The sequence below is a fragment of the Heptranchias perlo genome, chromosome 1 (assembly GCF_035084215.1).
Source record: "Heptranchias perlo isolate sHepPer1 chromosome 1, sHepPer1.hap1, whole genome shotgun sequence".
NCBI classification, from domain to species: domain Eukaryota; kingdom Metazoa; phylum Chordata; class Chondrichthyes; order Hexanchiformes; family Hexanchidae; genus Heptranchias; species Heptranchias perlo.
This window is the reverse complement of record NC_090325.1, coordinates 137,076,395-137,094,361: the sequence shown is the minus strand read 5'-3', so window position 1 is coordinate 137,094,361 and position 17,967 is coordinate 137,076,395. Positions and strand designations below refer to the sequence as shown.

General features: G+C 42.2%; 1 pseudogene; it reads right to left on the bottom strand.

Moving 5' to 3' along the window:
• Positions 1–842: 842 nt before the first annotated feature.
• LOC137320248 (putative nuclease HARBI1) lies at positions 843–1,923 on the bottom strand (annotated as a pseudogene).
• Positions 1,924–17,967: the final 16,044 nt, after the last annotated feature.

Genomic DNA, 17,967 nt, shown 5'->3' with positions numbered 1-17,967 from the left:
AATTCCGCTGCACAGATAAACAGGCTGAAGGTTCCCTAGAGAAGAAGAATGTTGCAAATGAAACACCCAGGCCTAGAATTTCTTCGATGTGATTTACACCGCCATTGCATCGTTAAAAAAAAGTGTTAGATCTGTTGCTGGCCTCCAGAGGGAGATGTACCGAAGTATGTGCATGCATTGGTGTAAAACCCGTGTAAAATGGATGTAAGTGGCTGAGCCTCAAGGAAATTCCTGTACAGCCTCTTAAAAGAGCTGTTCAGCCTGCACTATTCAGCAGGCCACTGGGGGACAAGCAGATAAATCACAATTACTGATTCTCGCTTCCATTTCTCTCTCAATTTACTTAAGTGCATTTCTCCCCAATATCTTGGTTATATTTTGGTAGCATTATGAACTGCCATCTGTGTCCAGAGGGCAGGGCTACAACCAAAAGAAGGACTCAGGACCTCCTGAACGAGATTGAAGCCAGGACTCACAGACCCCTGGGTCTGCAATCCACCAAGCTGGCCAGGAATGTGAGTTGTGCCGCCTGGAGGGAGGTGGCAGCAGCGCCAAGAGTGACTGTGAATTCCCTCACTCCCAGGACTACAGAACAGTGCACTTATCTTGTGCTTTGTTATTCATGGTATTAACAGTCATACAGGAAAGGGAGCACTGACTTACTCACTCAGGTGATGATTATTGGAAAAGTCATATCGGGGCAAAGAGGACTGTTGTGTTGTTATGTGGTAGGGTGGATAGTGGTTTGAGTGACTATCTCTTTATTGGCAAGTGGGGGAGAAGGAGGTCAGCATGTGGCTTCCAGGTGGATTAAATCAAGCAGCGAAGACTTTGGAGAATATCTACTCTCTGATGCCTCTTGCAGCTGTCAGTGAGGACTCCTCTGAGTAAATGTCATTCACATGTTCTGGTCCCTGCAATTCAGAATTTTCTGGAACCAGCACTGTCTCTTCAGCCAGGTCAAACTGCTGCTCTGACTGGATGGCAAGATTGTGAAAGGCACAGAAGGCGATGATAATTCTGGACACCCTCTCTGGCTCATACTGTAGAAATCCACCTGATCTGTCCTGGCATTGAAAGAGCACTTTCAGCACTTCAATGGTCCTTTCAGTCACCAGCCTGATAGCTGCATGGGCCTCATTCTACTGCTCCTGTGCTTGTTCTTGGGGTAGTCGAAATGGGGTCATCAGTCATGGCAGCAGGGGGCATGACTTATCACCCAGTAGCCATCTGTTTATATGGTTTACTTCCCTGAAGAGATGAGGGAGTGCTGAATGCTGAAGGATGAAGACATCATGACAGCTTCCTACATACGGGGTGTTAACGTGAAGGATCTAGATATTCATAGAGTGGAATCTCTTCCTGTTCACATAGGTGAGAGGGTGCGCCCTGTGTGCCTTCAGTGCAACATGGGTGCCAAATGACACCCTGTATCTTGGGGAAACCAGCAACCCCACAGAACTGTATCGCCCTTTCTCTCTGCTACTTGGCTGTGATGACAAAGCTGATGAAGTGGGCTGTTCTGCTGTACAGGGCGCCAGTGACCTGGCCTATTCAGGCCCTTACCGCTCCCCGGCTTACGTTGCAAAGATCTGTTGTGGCTGCCTGAAAGGAGCCTTAACTATTGAGGGCAGTGGTGATCTTCATAGCCAAAGATAGAGCAGTGCTGGCAGATGAGCGTGGCTTCAGATCTTCGTTCAGAAGGTCACAGAGATGGCCAATGGCAGCTTTAGAGAAGCAAACTCTTCTCAGAGAGGTCCCTACAGGACCTGTGCTGCCTGTTCCTTGTGGGAGGAGGGGGAGGTAACATCTAGTAGGCTGCAGACTTCTGCCATGTTGCCTGATTCTTCTCTCCAAATGCTGCTGCTCTTCTTCCTCCTCTATAATAATAGCATTGTGAGGTTTGCCCATGGGGAAAGCCATACCTGCTCCTGAGTCGATCTGACTGAGGGTGAGGGGGATGGGGGGAAGGAGGAGGGATTCTGAAAATCTTTGGGGGGTGAGACAGTGGTACTCAGTCAAAATGAAATGCAGGTTCTAGTATGTGCAAAACAAAAAAAACAGGATAAAAAAGTGATTCCAGAAGCCAGTAATCATAAAGCAAAATTTGGGAATTCTTTAAAATTCTCGAACACCTCAGTTCCACCTGAATCAGGTGACAAGGGGGGACTACATCACTTCTCTTATCTGAGCATAAGTTACCCAAAGTGCAATAAGAAAAAGGCAGACATGCATTTATATAGCACCTTTCATGACCTCAGGACGTCCCAAAGCGCTTTACAGCCAATTAAGTACTTTTGAAGTGTAGTCACTATTGTAATATAGGAAATGAGGCAGCCAATTTGCACACAGCAAGGCCCCACAAACAGCAATATGATAAAGACCAGATAATCTCTTTTAGTGATGTTGGTTGAGGGATAAATATTAGCCAGGACACCGGGGAGAACTCCCCTGCTCTTCTTCAAAATAGTGCCAAGGGATCGTTTATGTCCACCTGAGAGGGCAGATGGGGCCTCGGTTTAACATTTCATCCGAAACACACCTGTTCCAACAGTGCAGCACTCTCTCAGTACTGCTCTGAAGTGTCAGCCTAGATTGAATGTACTCAAAGTGGGACTTGAATCCACAACCTTCTGACTCAGAGGCAAGAGTGCTACTACTGAGTCCACAGCTAACACAATAGGGGTGAAAAAGCAGGAAACTTGTATCTACAGCGCCACTGGCTAATAGGCGCTGGATTGAAAATGAGCCCCATTGGGGCTTGGCGGGTGTATCGTGGGAAGGGTGAAAAGAGATCAATTGAAATGCACACAAATGTTAGAAATCACTTCCATCTGAGTTTCCCTGTTTGAGATTGATTCTATGCCATGCCAGTGCCACAAGTACGCTGAAAACGGAGAGGAAATTCATCCCCCCCCCTTCCCCACAGTGGGTAACGAGAGAAGAAAGTCAAAATTTTGAATACTATAAGGAGTTTCAATTACTTGGTATGAAGTTTCCTCTTTTGCCAGGAAAAAAACCTGAAAATGCACTAAAATCTTTGCTGAAGGTACTCGCTAGAAAAAATGGTTGAGAAATGGAATGGAATTCAATTTAGGTAGCACCAGAGCAGATCTCACCTTACTTCTAATGACATCTGTTGTTCTACCTCCAATAAAGAAAGTAGTAGTCCTGGAAATTCCTGTAATATAGGAGAGACAGGTAGATGCATGGAAGCAAGGAGCCAAGAATTGTCACCGGTTCCATCTCTGGAGGTTTGTAGGTCAAACAATGCTGCAACAAAATTTCTCTTCAATCTGAATCTCTAGTTATTTTCCCAGGCTGTAAAAGAAAATGTAGGAATTCTATCAGGGAGGCATCAAGACTGATTGGGTATGTTGATCTCAAGCTTAAAGTGACCAAAAAGGCAGGAAAGTCTCTTTGAATGTCATCTGGACACATCAGTAGGTGCAGTTGCAGGTGGCATAAAAAGGCCAAAACTGGTTCTTAGGGCAATCAATAGCTTAAATGTTATCACCTTCTAGTTGAAAGTTGTCCATTTCAGTTATTTTCTGTGACTTTTTATTACATCCTTCCACTAGCACCACCACTGGCAGCAGAATATAATTGCAGCATGAGAAGTTTACAAAGACAATTTCCATTATAAATCATAGAATGATACAGCACAGAAGGAGGCCATTCAGCCCATCGTGCCTGTGCTGGGTCCTTGAAAGAGCTATCTAATTAGTCCCACTCCCCTGCTCTTTCCCCATAGCCCTGCAAATTTTTCATTTTCAAGTATTTATCCAACTCTCTTTTGAAAGTTGCCATTGAATCTGCTTGCACCACCCTTTCAGGCAGTGCATTCCAGATCATAACAACTCACTGCGTAAATTATTTTTTCCTCATGTCGTCTCTGGTTCTTTTGGCAATTACCTTAAATCTGTGTCCTCTGGTTACCAACCCTTCTGTGACTGGAAACAGTTTCTGTGGACATCAGAATTTGGAAGTGTGGACACAAAATTTATAATAGAAATATAAAAAATTTACATCAGTGTGCCTTAGTTCATTTAACTCCCACCCTCTAACCCCATATCACCTGAAGATTACACTTGGTCTTGATTCTTTATGTGAAATGCTACAGAGATGAATTAGTTACTTCAGTAAATTTGCTGTATTCCATCAATGGGGAGCCACTGTTACATTTAGGCTACAGCAGAACCATGATAAACATCAGAAACCACACTCCAGGTCCCGGACTATCAATGCCTTGGGTGATCTGCTTGTTTTAGAACATTTTTCCCTGCATAGTTGATTCTCCTCCAGTTACCTAACATCTTGAGGTGGAACTAAATACACAGGAAAGTTGAGAACTCCACCTTCCCACAACAAAAACCGCCACAATCAGGACCACTGCAATCATTTACACTCTTCTCAAGCTCCAGATCAAGTTACATCAAAACTACAGCACAGAAACAGGCCATTCAGCCCAACTGGTCAATGCTGGCATTTATGTTCCGCATGAGCCTCCTCCCTCCCTATTTCATCTAACCCTATCAGGATACCCTTCTATAAGAATATGATTTGAAACAAGCATCGACAAGAATACCGGCTCGCATGGTGCCAAGTATCTTAGCAAGAGGGCGGATGTTAAAGGGGGGTGAAGTTCAGCATCTCTGTGAGAAAGATAACTCACAGATACCCAAGAGATCACTGAAAGAATCCTGAGGCATTAGAATGGTGAAAACAGCCAAAAGTCAGGAGACGGTTCATACCAGATAGTTGCTAAGAAACCACATACTAAGACCTGATAACAGTGAAAGGCTACATAAACAGTAGACATAATGGGGCCTTGCAACAGTAGACATAATGGGTTGTTATCACAGAGTCAGCACAGTGGGATGTTTTACAACCAGGAGATAAGGACAGAGATGCTTATGTGCAGAACAGTATAAAGATAGTGCATGCCTAAATATTAGAGCTCTCAAGAGGGTAAGGTCCATTGCTCAGGCAACCTATTTACAAAGATTTGATCAGTCTGAATTCGTGGGAAAAAACAGGTTGTATTGAATACTTGTCATTTAATGTAATCTGAAGACAGTTGTATTGTAACTATAATACTGTTGTAAGTCAATCTATTAAAGCTTGTTATTTTATAACCATATGGGCTTGTATCATGCGGCAGTTATTGTTGAAGGATTAACAACCCTTTTGTAGCGACAGTAACGGGAAAATCCGCTAACCAATGCATCCCTGGGTGGGCCCATGTTTTAAAGGTTTAAAGTAGCTAGTGATAAGAGATTGACTGAGTAATTCTGACGAGACGAGGAGGAGGAATAAGTAGTTGGAAGCTGAGGAAAGGTAGCGAACCTATCAAGCCCGTGAGACTAGACTGGGAGGAGGAATAAGTGGTTGTGACAGAGTGAGCTAGAGGTAGTCACTCCTAAAGCCCGTAAGAGTATAAAACAAGGCGATGGTTTATGCACAACAATCCACACAAACGTGGAAAAGTCATTAGGGTCATGCATGCCATTGAGAGAAGAGGAAAGAAACTGTGCAGGAGGACGGGGAGTTAAAATGAGTCCTTTCACAGCAGACAAAGGTTGTAAAGAAATTATGTAAAAATCAGGTACAAAGTATATCCAAAAGAACATAGGAACTTGTACTGTATTATTTAAAACCTGTCAGACTTTGTGTAAGGTGGACACTAAGATGAAGAAACTGGTAAAGGAGAAGAAAATTAAAGAGGAGGATTGGAAAGCGGGAGTCTTGTTCTTTCAGCCACATGAGTTAGGGAAATTGAGAGAAGAAGTTGAAATTAGGAAGGGTAAATTTAAAGGTAAGGAAGAAATAAGAACAAAAAGAAAGATGGAGGGATTTCACCACACCAGGCTTGGGTGAGGACACAGACTTGAGCTTGAGGCTTTGAGTCAGTACAGAATGGGGTTAAGTCACAAACATCAGAAATTGAAATTTGTTTTAAGCTAAAAGAAAGGGTATTCTCTGATGGAATCAAGAAGGAGAAAGGGAGAGGGTCACAAGCTACAGAATGTGTAATTTTGTTTTCACTGTACTGTCTCTTTAAAAAGCCTGTCCTCATTGTGAGTGATTTCTTTTCGCTGTTGTGGGCTACGCCCCCTTTTTAATGCTTGTTATGGGTTGTCTTTTTTTGTGTAATGTTACAAAGATTTTGTTTAGCTGTGAAAGCAATTACTTCCAGTATTTTACAGTTTTAGAAAGGCATGCCTGAAGAATTAACGACAATGTAATTTATCGGGTTTTAGCAACCTCGTGCTACATTGATAAACTTATCTGTTCTGTCTTGTGTTTAATTTTGATATTGCTGAATTAAAATTGGAGTTATTGAGGTTAACTAACCTATCAAATTGTGGAAACCAGACTTTTATTGCGGCCACAGTAAAATTTTGGTTCTTATAAAATTAAATGTGAGAGTCTCAAATTCCAGACATGAGATTATCACAAATGAAAATTAATCTGGAGTGTTTGAAAATACTTCAATTACTTTTTCCTGGAGTATTTGAAAATACAGTCCTGTATACAGTTTTGGATATAACTTATAAATATGTGAGGCAAATGGGTGCAGACTCTCCACAAGAGGGGATGCTGATAGACCAGGACTGAACAGGACGAATTTGGTCAATAGGGATGCAAGGTTAATATGACCTGGCAGTATGCCTCCAACACGAACAGAGAGAATTTGATCAACTGCTAAAGACCGCCCCCTGCTGGGCACAACACAAGAATAAGTGTGGCAAAATAGACCGAGTAGTAAGATTGACAGACCTGGCCCACCCTGACCAGCCCAACAATACTGTTTCCCAAAGGAAGCTGAGATACCAATAGCGAAGGTAGTGGAGTCACTGGTGGAACAGGGAGTCCTGAGAAAGACAGCAAGCACTTGTAACTCCCCAATTTGGCCCGTCCATAAACCAAATGGTTCATGGCAGTTAGCCATTAATTACCGAGAGGTTAACAAATATTGTCCTGCGTTATCCCCGATGGTAGCCTCCTCCCCGACTCATTGATGAAAACATCAGCCGAATCCAAGATATTTATGGTCTTGCACGTTTCAAATGAATTCTGGTCCATCCATTTGACCAGTCAGTGCCTGTATAAATTTGCTTTCACCCTACAGGAGCAACAGTTTACCTGGAACTGATTACCACAAAGATTTCCCATCTTCCTCTCCATTTTTCATTAGATGTTGAAGGATACCTTGACTGAATTTTCTGACATATAGGCAGTGGTACAGTATGTGGATGATATTTTGTTACATATCGAGACTATGGAACAACATTATGATCTATTAAAAGAACTGTTGGAAATGATCACAGGGAATGGATTAAAGTTAAACCCAAATAAGGCATAAGTGGCTTGTGATCAGGTAGACCATCTAGGAGTGACTTTAAATCTGGGGTTCAGAAAGGTTACAGCCTATAAAGTAGCTGCTGTAGCCGCCACCCCCATCCCAACAGATGTTCATTTGTGGGGCTGGTAGGATATCACCAAAAGTTTATTGAGAACTTTGCAACTAAAACCACACCAATGTCCACCTTGCTTACGAAGGGGGCAGCATGGGAATGGGGTCCCCCACAGGAAGAAGTGATCGTGAGTTTGAAAGAAACTATTGCCGCAGCCCCAGCCTTAAACCCCAAAGGCTGGCGATCCATACTCGCTCGGAGTAGTGAACAGCGACATTGTGGTGTCGGCTGTTTTACTCCAAGAACAATATGGTGTTCAGGTACCTGTGTCATATGCCTCTCAAACACTGTCAGCAGTGGAACAGGCGTTCGTCGCCTGTGAGAAACACCTTTATAACTCTCTACTGGGCCACTAACAAATTTGCCTATATCACCGGATTAGATAAAGTCGTACTTCTCACCACCCATTCCCCACCGAGTTGTTACTGTCAGGTGCAATAAAAGATGGTACAGTGTCCAATAACTGAATAGCTCGCAGGACGCTTGGGTTACGGGAACGGAATCCAGAAGTGCGCCACACGCGCACGCCCCTGTACCTAACGGCTGGCCTGCTGATTCCAGGACAACCTCATGAGTTCCCAAAACATGTGAGGGTCCCTTCCTAGCATCCCCAGTTATGGATTCAAGGGACATCATTTTATTGGGGAGCCGGATGGGGGCGGGGGAATTCCTGACCGGAAATACGGGTTTCATGGACGTCCTTACAATTTTGACGTAAGGACGACCTTTCTTTATTTTACTTTTTTTTGGAAGGTTTCATGCCCGACAGGCCAGCCCTACAGAGAAGAGGAAGGAAGAGGACATGAACAGGTAGGTTTTAGATGCAGGGAGTGGGTTCAGTCATCGGGAGGCTTAGTCATCGGGAGGGTCAATCATCGGGGGTCATTGGGGACTCAGACATCAGAGGGGGCTCAGTCATCAGAGGATCATTGGGGGGGTCGGGGGTCACGGGGAGGCTCAGTCATCGGGGGGTCGGGGGTCATCGCGGAGGTTGGAGATCGTTAGGGTTTCAGAGACCATGAGGACAGTCAGAGAACGTGGGGGGATCGGAGGTCGTGGGAGGTCGGAGATTGTGAGGGAGAATTTGCTGCAGGTAGGCTTGTTGGGCTTGGGGGAATCTCTCCTGCTCCTCTGGGCCCACAAGCTGTGCTGTAAAGGCATTTACTTGCTGTTTCGGGCTTTATTGCCTCGTGGCGTGAAATAGAAGGCCCGGGAATCCCGGCCCCCAGGGGTTAAAAACAAAAAAGCTGTTAAAATGGAGGCCCGTATCCTCCTTGAAAGCTTTTGGTGACCGACCTACCTCCTGAGAACAGGTTGGTTGCCCGCCCCTCATCCTGCCTCTGTTAAAACTCGAAATGGGCGGGTTGAGGGCAGGTTTTAGATTTTTTTAGTTTTTACTGCCACCCCACCCCCAACCCACCCATTTCTCCAAATTAAAATCATGCCCGGTGTATGTTTTCGTGGATGGTTTTGCACCCTGACCCCAAACGGGCCTAGATCCGGATTTGGCATTTATGTGCCCGAACCAGAAATTGAAAAACCGTTCATTTAATTGGAGGCCAATCAGCACAGCAAGCTGAATTTGTCGCAGGGGCCTATGTTCTCCAGATGGATGTAGGGGAACGAGCCCTGTCCATTTTCTCAGACAGAATCTGTCAGGGAGAGAAGTCACACCCACAAGCAGGCAGGTAGAAATCATTCCTTTACAGTTAACTTCTGTATGTTAATTTAAATAAAAAATTAACATATCCTATTATAAAAAGCCAAGCAAATGATTTAATGTAATGAAAATCACAGAAGTTAAAAGTAAAAAAAAAATTTTTTACCTATCTGGGAGAAACGAGGGTTCACCTCAGCTGATGGAAAGCCATTACCCACCACTGACCTCTAACAAAATACTTCGGAACTGACCTGAAATCGAACACATTTGGTAGCTATTGTAAAAGTAAAGGTACATTCTAAAAACACGCCACGGGTGGCAGAAAATGGGAAAGCTGATTTTATTGGCTAAAGCTTTCCAGCAGAGTGGCGAATGGTGGGCCCCACCCATTAGCGAGCGACCTCAGATGGCTCCTGTCCAAGTGGCTTATGAACAGTTAAATTTGATAGACTTACAAAATAAGGATCCCTAGATCCAGCAGCTGTAGGCTGCCACACAGGGCACAGGCCTATGGCCTCAAGGATGTCCTAAAAATGGGGAGGACATCACCCTAGACACCGATAAATTGGTATGTTATCAGAACAGAATGATCATCCCCACAGAATTCAGAAAAGAGGTTGTCCAATGTATGCCTACATCCAGCAGACATCAGAGGGGAGAGAGCTTGGTCCAACGCCTGCTTGAATAAGAATTATCTTAAATAAATCAAAATGCTTTAACAACAATTGGAATCTCATCTGCAATGTTTATAGATAAAAAGGCCAGGCATTAGTACTTTCTCCCTCATGTGCTTACCCAGCTTCCGCTTAAATGCATCTATTCTATTTGCCTCGACTACTCCTTGTCATAGCGCGTTCCACATTCTTACCACTCTTTAGGTAAAGAAGTTTCTCCTGAATTGCCAATTGGATTTATTAACGACTATTTTACTCAGAAGACTGAAGGGTGACCTGATAGAGGTCTTTAAGATCATGAAAGGGTTTGATAGGGTAGACATAGAGAAGATGATTCCACTTGTGGGAGGAACCAGAACTAGGGGCCATAAATATAAGATGGTCACTGATAAATCCTATAGGGAATTCAGGACAAACTTCTTTACCCAGAGAGCGGTTAGAATACAGAACTCGCCACCACAAAGAGTAGTTGAGGCGACTAGCATAGATGCATTTAAGGGGAAGCTAGAACAACACATGAAGGAGAAAGGAATAGAAGGATATGCTGATAGAGTTAGATGAAGTCAGGAGGGAGGAGGCTCGTGTGGAGCATAAACATCGGCATAGACCTGTTGGGCCGAACGGCCTTTTTCTGTGCTGTACATTCTATGTAATTTATGACTTCTAGTTTTGGACTCCCCCACAAGTGAAAACATTTTCTCTACATCTACCCTATCAAACTCTATCATTATTTTAAAGACCTCTATCAGTCACCCCTCAGCCTTCTCTTTTCTAGAGAGAAGAGCCCCAGCCTGTTCAGCCTTTCCTGATAAGGATATCCTCTCAGTTCTGGTATCATCCTTGTGAATCTTTTTTGTACCCTCTCCATAGCCTCTATATCCTTTCTATAATATGGAGACCAGAACTGAGCACAGTACTTCAAGTGCGGTTTAACCAAGGTTCTATACAAGTTTAACATAACTTTACAAGTCAGCCGCAGAGTACTTCATTTCCTGGCATTTCTTTCAAAGTCCCCCAAAGACATGAACAAAAAATTTCTAAAATGCTGGTCAGATATTGCTTAAATAACCAATAAAGCTCTTTATTTTGATACTTGATCTGGCCCAGTCACAAATATTAACTACCACATATACAGACAATTTAAAATTTGATCTGCAAGTTAATCAATCTTTAAAGGAAGAGCAGTAAACTTGCTGTTTACAGCAGCGAAGAGATTTTTTTAAGAAAAGCTACAATAATCTACCTGATTTTACAGCAAAGCTGAGTGTAAAAAGATAAACAGAAACTTTCGGCATAAATAATGGATACCACATGGATCTTTTTGCAATATATTTATATGCATAGCATGCATATTTATGCATATCAGTTATGTTTGGTCCAAGAATTGCATAAATATCACACCTCACTGGGACTTGTGTGGCATTTCAGTTACGTGATAGCCAATTAACACCAGTTATTAAAATTGTTAAGATACTGCTGACAAAGAAATATTGGGCTCCAACCGGCATGGCAAGGCTGTCTGCACATCCTGCGGACAAACACTGCAAAAATACTTACCTCGTGGTCTCCGACGTCCACTTGCTCCCTTTTCAAATTTTTTTAAGTTCAGCGCCGTTATTTCAGCGCAGGTTCATTCAGAACTCATACAGACTGTGGGAATGGGAACCACACCCACAGAATCTGTCAGGGAGAGAAGTCACACCCACAAGCAGGCAGGTAGAAATCATTCCTTTACAGTTAACTTCTGTATGTTAATTTAAATAAAAAATTAACATATCCTATTATAAAAAGCCAAGCAAATGATTTAATGTAATGAAAATCACAGAAGTTAAAAGTAAAAAAAAAATTTTAATTTAAATTTAATTTTTTTTTTAAATGATCAAAAAATATTAAAATAAGAGTAATATAGCATTCCACATTTTTAAAATTTAATTTTTTGTTGTTTCGCAGTCATTAACAGTCTTCGCACTTTTAAAAAATAGTGTAGAACTGGTATTTTCCAGCGTACATTTTGGTGGCGTAAGTATCTTCGTTTGAGCTGGGCAGATGTGTAAGTTTACGAATGTTTAATGATTTTTATTGATTACAGCGTAGGTGGCCCTTTAATTCAGACCAGTCAAACCGCCGGCGAACCAATGGGAGCAAGTTTGCGATTTCTGGATTTTGGTGCGCATGTGGGCATTCGCGAACTTGCTCCCTGTCTTCGCCAGCGGTTTGAGAGGACGCCATTGATTAAAGGCGTCCACGGGTGAGTAATTTTTGGACCATTAAATTAAGGACCATTTATATTTATTTATAAATACTTGTAATTACAGGCCAAGTCACAGATAAATAGTGCAGCTGCATGCAGTATACTGGCATTTGGGTTGAGTCCTCATGATGTGAGGAAATTGCTGTCTAAGTTCGAGTAATCCCTAGACTTGGGAGTTGCGAGACCACAAAGCTTAAGCAAGTTGTGAGTCCTTAAGGGATATTCAGCTTTTTTCATTAACTTGTACTATCTGATGTATTTTTAATTTAATATTTCCACGCCTTTAACATCATCAATGTGTTTCTCCTTTATAGCTCCATTTTTTCATTGCAACATTTTGATTCAAAAACAAATTAATAGCAGCAGCCTAAAACCTAATCACATGGTGCAGCTTGCAATATTCAAAAGTAGGTCTGTGAAATGGGGTAAATTGTAGATTAGAACAAAAGTTGGAGCTCCTGGCATGGAGCCTCACTCATTGGAAGGGCAGATTTCTGGCTACTAATTTCGATGATTGGAAGTTCAGGAGGGCCATGAATCAAGCGTGCTGACCTCCCTGCCTGATTGTCCCGTCTGCTCCCTCATCAAGCAAGACTCAGTGTCAGGAGTGCTAAATCACAAAATTTATCACAGTACTATATTGGTGTTAGTAATCTGCTCTGGAGACCACAGTTGTATTAATCTGCATAAATATTCACAAAGGATGGGACAGGGTGGGTAGAAGCAAAGCTGTTTCCAGTAGTTGAGGGGTCAAGAACATGGGGCCATTGATACAAGATTAAATGCAAGAGATTTAGAACAGAGGGAAGGAGAAACCTCTTTACACAGAGTTGTGAGGCTATGGAACTCACTTCCAGTGGTTGTGCCAGAAACTATGTCAACATTCAAGATTAGATTACATTGGAGGATGAAGGAAAAGGGGTTGAAGGGATATGGGAACAGGGTGGCTAAATGTGATTAGAACTATTTACTTGTTTGGAGGGTAAAAGCTAATGGACTGGTTCGGCCATATGGCCTGATTCCATGGTGTAACTTCCATGTAATTTTGAGTCCACACTGCTGTCAAGAAGCCTCAGCCACCAGCAGCTCATATCAGAAATCTGAATGCACACTGTCTACAAATTTCTCAACTCATAAAATTATCTCTACAGTGTTTTCTACAATAAAATAACAGTAGTGAATAACTATCAGTTATCGACAATCAACACGTAGAAATGTATTTTCAATATATTAGGATATCAAGATATTAAGGGGAATTGATGGGATAGATGGAGAGAAACTATTTCAGCTGGTTGGGGAGTCTAGGACCAGGGGACATAGACTAAAAATTAGAGCCAGGACTTTCAGGAGTGAAGTTAGGAAATACTTCTACATGCAAAGGGTGGTAGAAGTTTGGAACTCTCTTCCACAAACGGCAGTTGATGCTAGCTCAATTGTTAATTTTAAATCTGAGATTGATAGACTTTTGTTAACCAAAGGTATTAAGGGATGTGGGGCTAAGATGGGTATATGGAGTTAAGTTACAGATCAGCCATGATCTCATTAAATGGCGGAACAGGCTCGAGTGGCTAAATGGCCTACTCCTGTTCCTATATTCTTAATATATAATAGACCTTATTTTATAATAGACATGAATATATGAACAAAAACAGAAAATGCTGGAAACACTCAGCAGCTCAGGCAGTATTTGTGGAGAAAATAGACAAGCGAAAAAGGGTTAACTTGTCTGTTCTCTCCACAGATGTTGCCTGACCTGCTGTGTATTTCCAGCATTTTCTGTTTTTGTTTCAGATTTCCAGCATCTGCAGCTTCTTTTGCTTTAGGAATATAATGAAATCTTGCTCTGGTAACTAAATTCCAATGTTACAATTCATTTATCATGTAACTGATTGAAATATCACTCCTGTTAAAATGAAACTAGTACCTTCTTATAAATGAAATTCTGAACCTTAATCTTCCACTGTTAGATCACACGAAGCTGTGGAATGCACTTCACAGGTCAATAGAAAACATCGCCTCTAGTTATAAAATGCTTAATCTCTGTCTGCACGTTGACTGAATCTCTTCATTGCATTATTATAAGCATTCACTCCATATTATCTACAGAAATACAATCTATTTTGTAAAGCTTGCAGTCGATTTTAGGCTAGTGTCATAACAAGCAGATTCTGCAGCAAATTCAGCTGAATAAGAGTATGAGGATGTATGTGAGAAGGGACATTTTATGAGCTTCTCATTCTGAGACCAATACATCACTGTCCATTTATATGCTTGACATATTTTAGGAACATGGAAACATAGGAATTGCTAGACGAAAAAATACCAAGGTCCAGCTACTTCGCCTTGGTAGTCGCATGATTTTGTCAGATAATTTTTTGTCCTTGCCTTCTCTTCTTAAAATGTAAACTGTTAGACTCCTGTTAACAAGGAACATTCTACAAAAAAAAGAATGAAGTCTCAATAAGTAGTCTTGAAGGGTTTGGAGCTTCTGTAGCTATGCAATGATGATAAAGTAATGTAGCTATCAAAATGTCATTATGGCTTTGATGGCTGAGATAAACTATCCATTAAGCAGTCCTCAGGTTCATTTGACTCGGGTATGTTGTTAGCTTTTATAACAAAATTTGTAACAATCTATAAAAACATTCCATTTAACTTTGCCAAAACAAAATCAGCATTTGGTACAATCAACTACTCATAAGAAATACTGTTAAAGAAAAGGGAAAGGAAACTAAGTGCTTAATTTACAGTACATAACGCAAACCTTGAGTGAGGGAGCACGGAGTAGCAGCTAGCGACGGAGTCTGGATTCGACAGAGTCTATAATTGGGAATTTGGTGAGTGAGGTGATTCAGTGCAGTAAGGGGTGAGGTGCATTTGTTTAGATAGCAGAGAGGGGTGTACCGAGAGCAGAGAGGGGCGTACCGAGAGCAGAGAGGGGCGTACCGAGAGCAGAGAGGGGCGTACCGAGAGCAGAGAGGGGCGTACCGAGAGCAGAGAGGGGCGTACCGAGAGCGGGTCACAGCAACAACAGAACAAAACTGCGGTGTGACATCACAGGTAAGGCAGCTAGGTGGTTGGTGGTGAGTATCTCTTCTGTTTTCTTCTTTCTTAGGACTGTGTGCTAAGTAACTTATAGCATAAAACTAAATTTTTAAAAAATTAATAAATTGAACAAGGCCAGTACTTGGTTCAACCTAAAAATAATTTGATTGGCATTGTAGTAATCAATTAAATAAATAAAATAGTTATGGCAGGGCAGGAGATGTGTTGCAGCTGCAATATGTTGAGCTACTGGGCAATTTTGTCCAGGGCGACTACATTTGCGGTAAGTGTCTGCAGCTCGAGGAACTTCAGCTCAGAGTTGAGGAGCTGGAATCCGAGCTGCAGACATTGCGAGGCATCAGGGAGGGAGAAAGTTACCTGGACACTTTGATCCAGGAGGCAGTCACGCCCCTTAGACTAAATACTGTAGAGTTGGCATGTGGTCAGGGACAGAAGGGTTTGACTGCGAGTGAGGCAGGTACGGGAATCCAGGAGGTAGCATTGCAGGAGCCTCAGCCTGTGCACTTGTCCAATAGATACAAGGTTCTTTCAGCCCTTGTGGACGAGTGCAGGGACGATGAGCAAACTGGCCACGGCACCGTGGTTCAGGGGGCCATTCAAGTGGGGCGAGTAAAAAGGAATGTGGTTGTAGTAGGCGACAGTGTAGTTAGAGGGATAGATATTGTTCTCTGCAGCCAAGAGTGAGAGTCCCGAAGGATGTGTTGCCTACCCGGTGCCAGGGTTAAGGACATCTCCTCAGGGCTGGAGAGAAACTTGGATTGGGAGGGGGAGGATCCAGTTGTCGTGGTCCATGTAGGTACCAATGACATAGGTAGGATAAGAAAAAGGTTCTGCTGAGGAAGTTTAGTCTGAGGGACTAAATTAAAAAGCAGAACCACAAAGGTGATAATCTTCGAATTATTACCTGAGTCACGAGCAAATTGGCACAGGGTAAATCAGATCAGAGAGATGAATGCGTGGCTCAAAGATTGGTGTGGGAGAAGTGGGTTTTGATTCATGGGGCCCTGCACCAGTACTGGGGAAAGAGGGAGCTGTTCCGTTGGGACGGGCTTCACCTGAACCAAACTGGGACCAGTGTTCTGGCAAACCAAATAACTAGGGCGGTAGAGAAGGCTTTAAACTAAATAGAGGGAGGGCGGGCTCAGGTGGGGCGAAGTTTAGATTGATAAAGAGAAAAGACAAGGAAGTAGTACAGGAAAGTGATGGAGGTAATGATAAACAGAGTGTATCAGGAAGGGACGGAGCGTACAAACATAAGAGTGAACTAGCAAATGGGGCCGGTGTAGGAAAGAATGGTAAAAAGATAAAATGAAAGGTTCTTTATCTGAATGCACGCAGCATTCGTAATAAGATAGATGAATTGACGGCACAAATAGGAACAAATGGGTATGATCTCGTGGCCATTACAGAGACGTGGTTGCAAGGTGACCAAGGTTGGGAGCTAAATATTCAAGGTTATTTAACATTTCAGAAGGATAGGAAAAAAGTTAAAGGTGGTGGGGTAGCTCTGTTACTAAAGGATGAAATTGGTATAATAGTGAGAAATGATCTTGGCTCAAAAGATCAAGATGTCAAATCAATTTGGGTGAAGGTAAGAAATAGCAAGGGAAAGAAATCACTGGTGGGAGTAGTATATAGGCCCCCTAACAGTAGCTACACTGTAAGGCAAAATATTAATCAGGAAATAAGGGGGGCTTGTAAAAATGATAATGCAATAATCATGGGCGACTTTAACTTTCACATAGATTGGACAAATCAAATTGGCAAAAATAGCCCTGAGGAGGAGTTCATAGAGTGTATTAGGGACTGTTTCTTAGACCAATACGTCGGGGAACCAACCAGGGAACAGGCCATTTTGGATCTGGTAATGGGTAATGAAACAGGATTAATTAATGATCTCAAAGTAAAGGATCCCTTGGGAAGCAGTAATCATAATATGATGAATTTCACATCCAGTTTGAGAGCGAGGATCTTGGGTCTGAAACTACTGTATTAAACTTAAATAAGGGCAATTATAAAGAAATGAGGGTGGAATTGGCTAAAGTGGACTGGGTAAACAGATTAGATTGTATGATGGTGGATAAGCAGTGGCAAACATTTAAAAAGATATTTTATGACTCGCAACAAAAATATATCCCTGTGAGGAGAAAAGACTCCATAAAAAGAGTGAACCAACCATGGCTAACTAAGGAAGTCAAGGATGGTATCAGGTTAAAACAAAAAGCACACAACATGGCAAAGATTACTGTTAAGCCCGAAGATTGGGAAAACTTTTAAAACCAGCACAGGATGACTAAAAGAATAATGAAGAGGGAGAAAATAAATTATGAGAGTAAACTAGCAAGAAATTTAAAAACTGACAGTAAAAGCTTCTACAAGTATATATAAAGGAAGAGGGTAGCTAAAGTAAAGATTGGTCCCTTAGAGGATGAGACTGGGGAAATAATAATGGAAAACAAGGAAATGGCAGAGGAATTGAACAGATATTTTGTATCTGTCTTCATAGTAGAAGACACTAATAATATACCAGTAATAATAGAAAATCAAGGGGCAAAAGGGAGGGAGGAACTAAAAACAATCACTATCACTAGGTAAACTAATGGGCCTAAAGGCTGACAAGTCCCCTGGACCTGATGGCTTGCATCCGAGGGTCTTAAAGGAAGTGGCTACAGAGTTAGTGGATGCATTGGTTGTAATCTTCCAGAATTCACTAGATTCTGGAAAGTTCCCAGCGGATTGGAAAACCGCAAATGTAACACCACTATTCAAGAAGGGAGTGAGACAGAAAGCAGATAACTATAGACCACTTAGCCTAACATCTGTCATTGGGAAAAT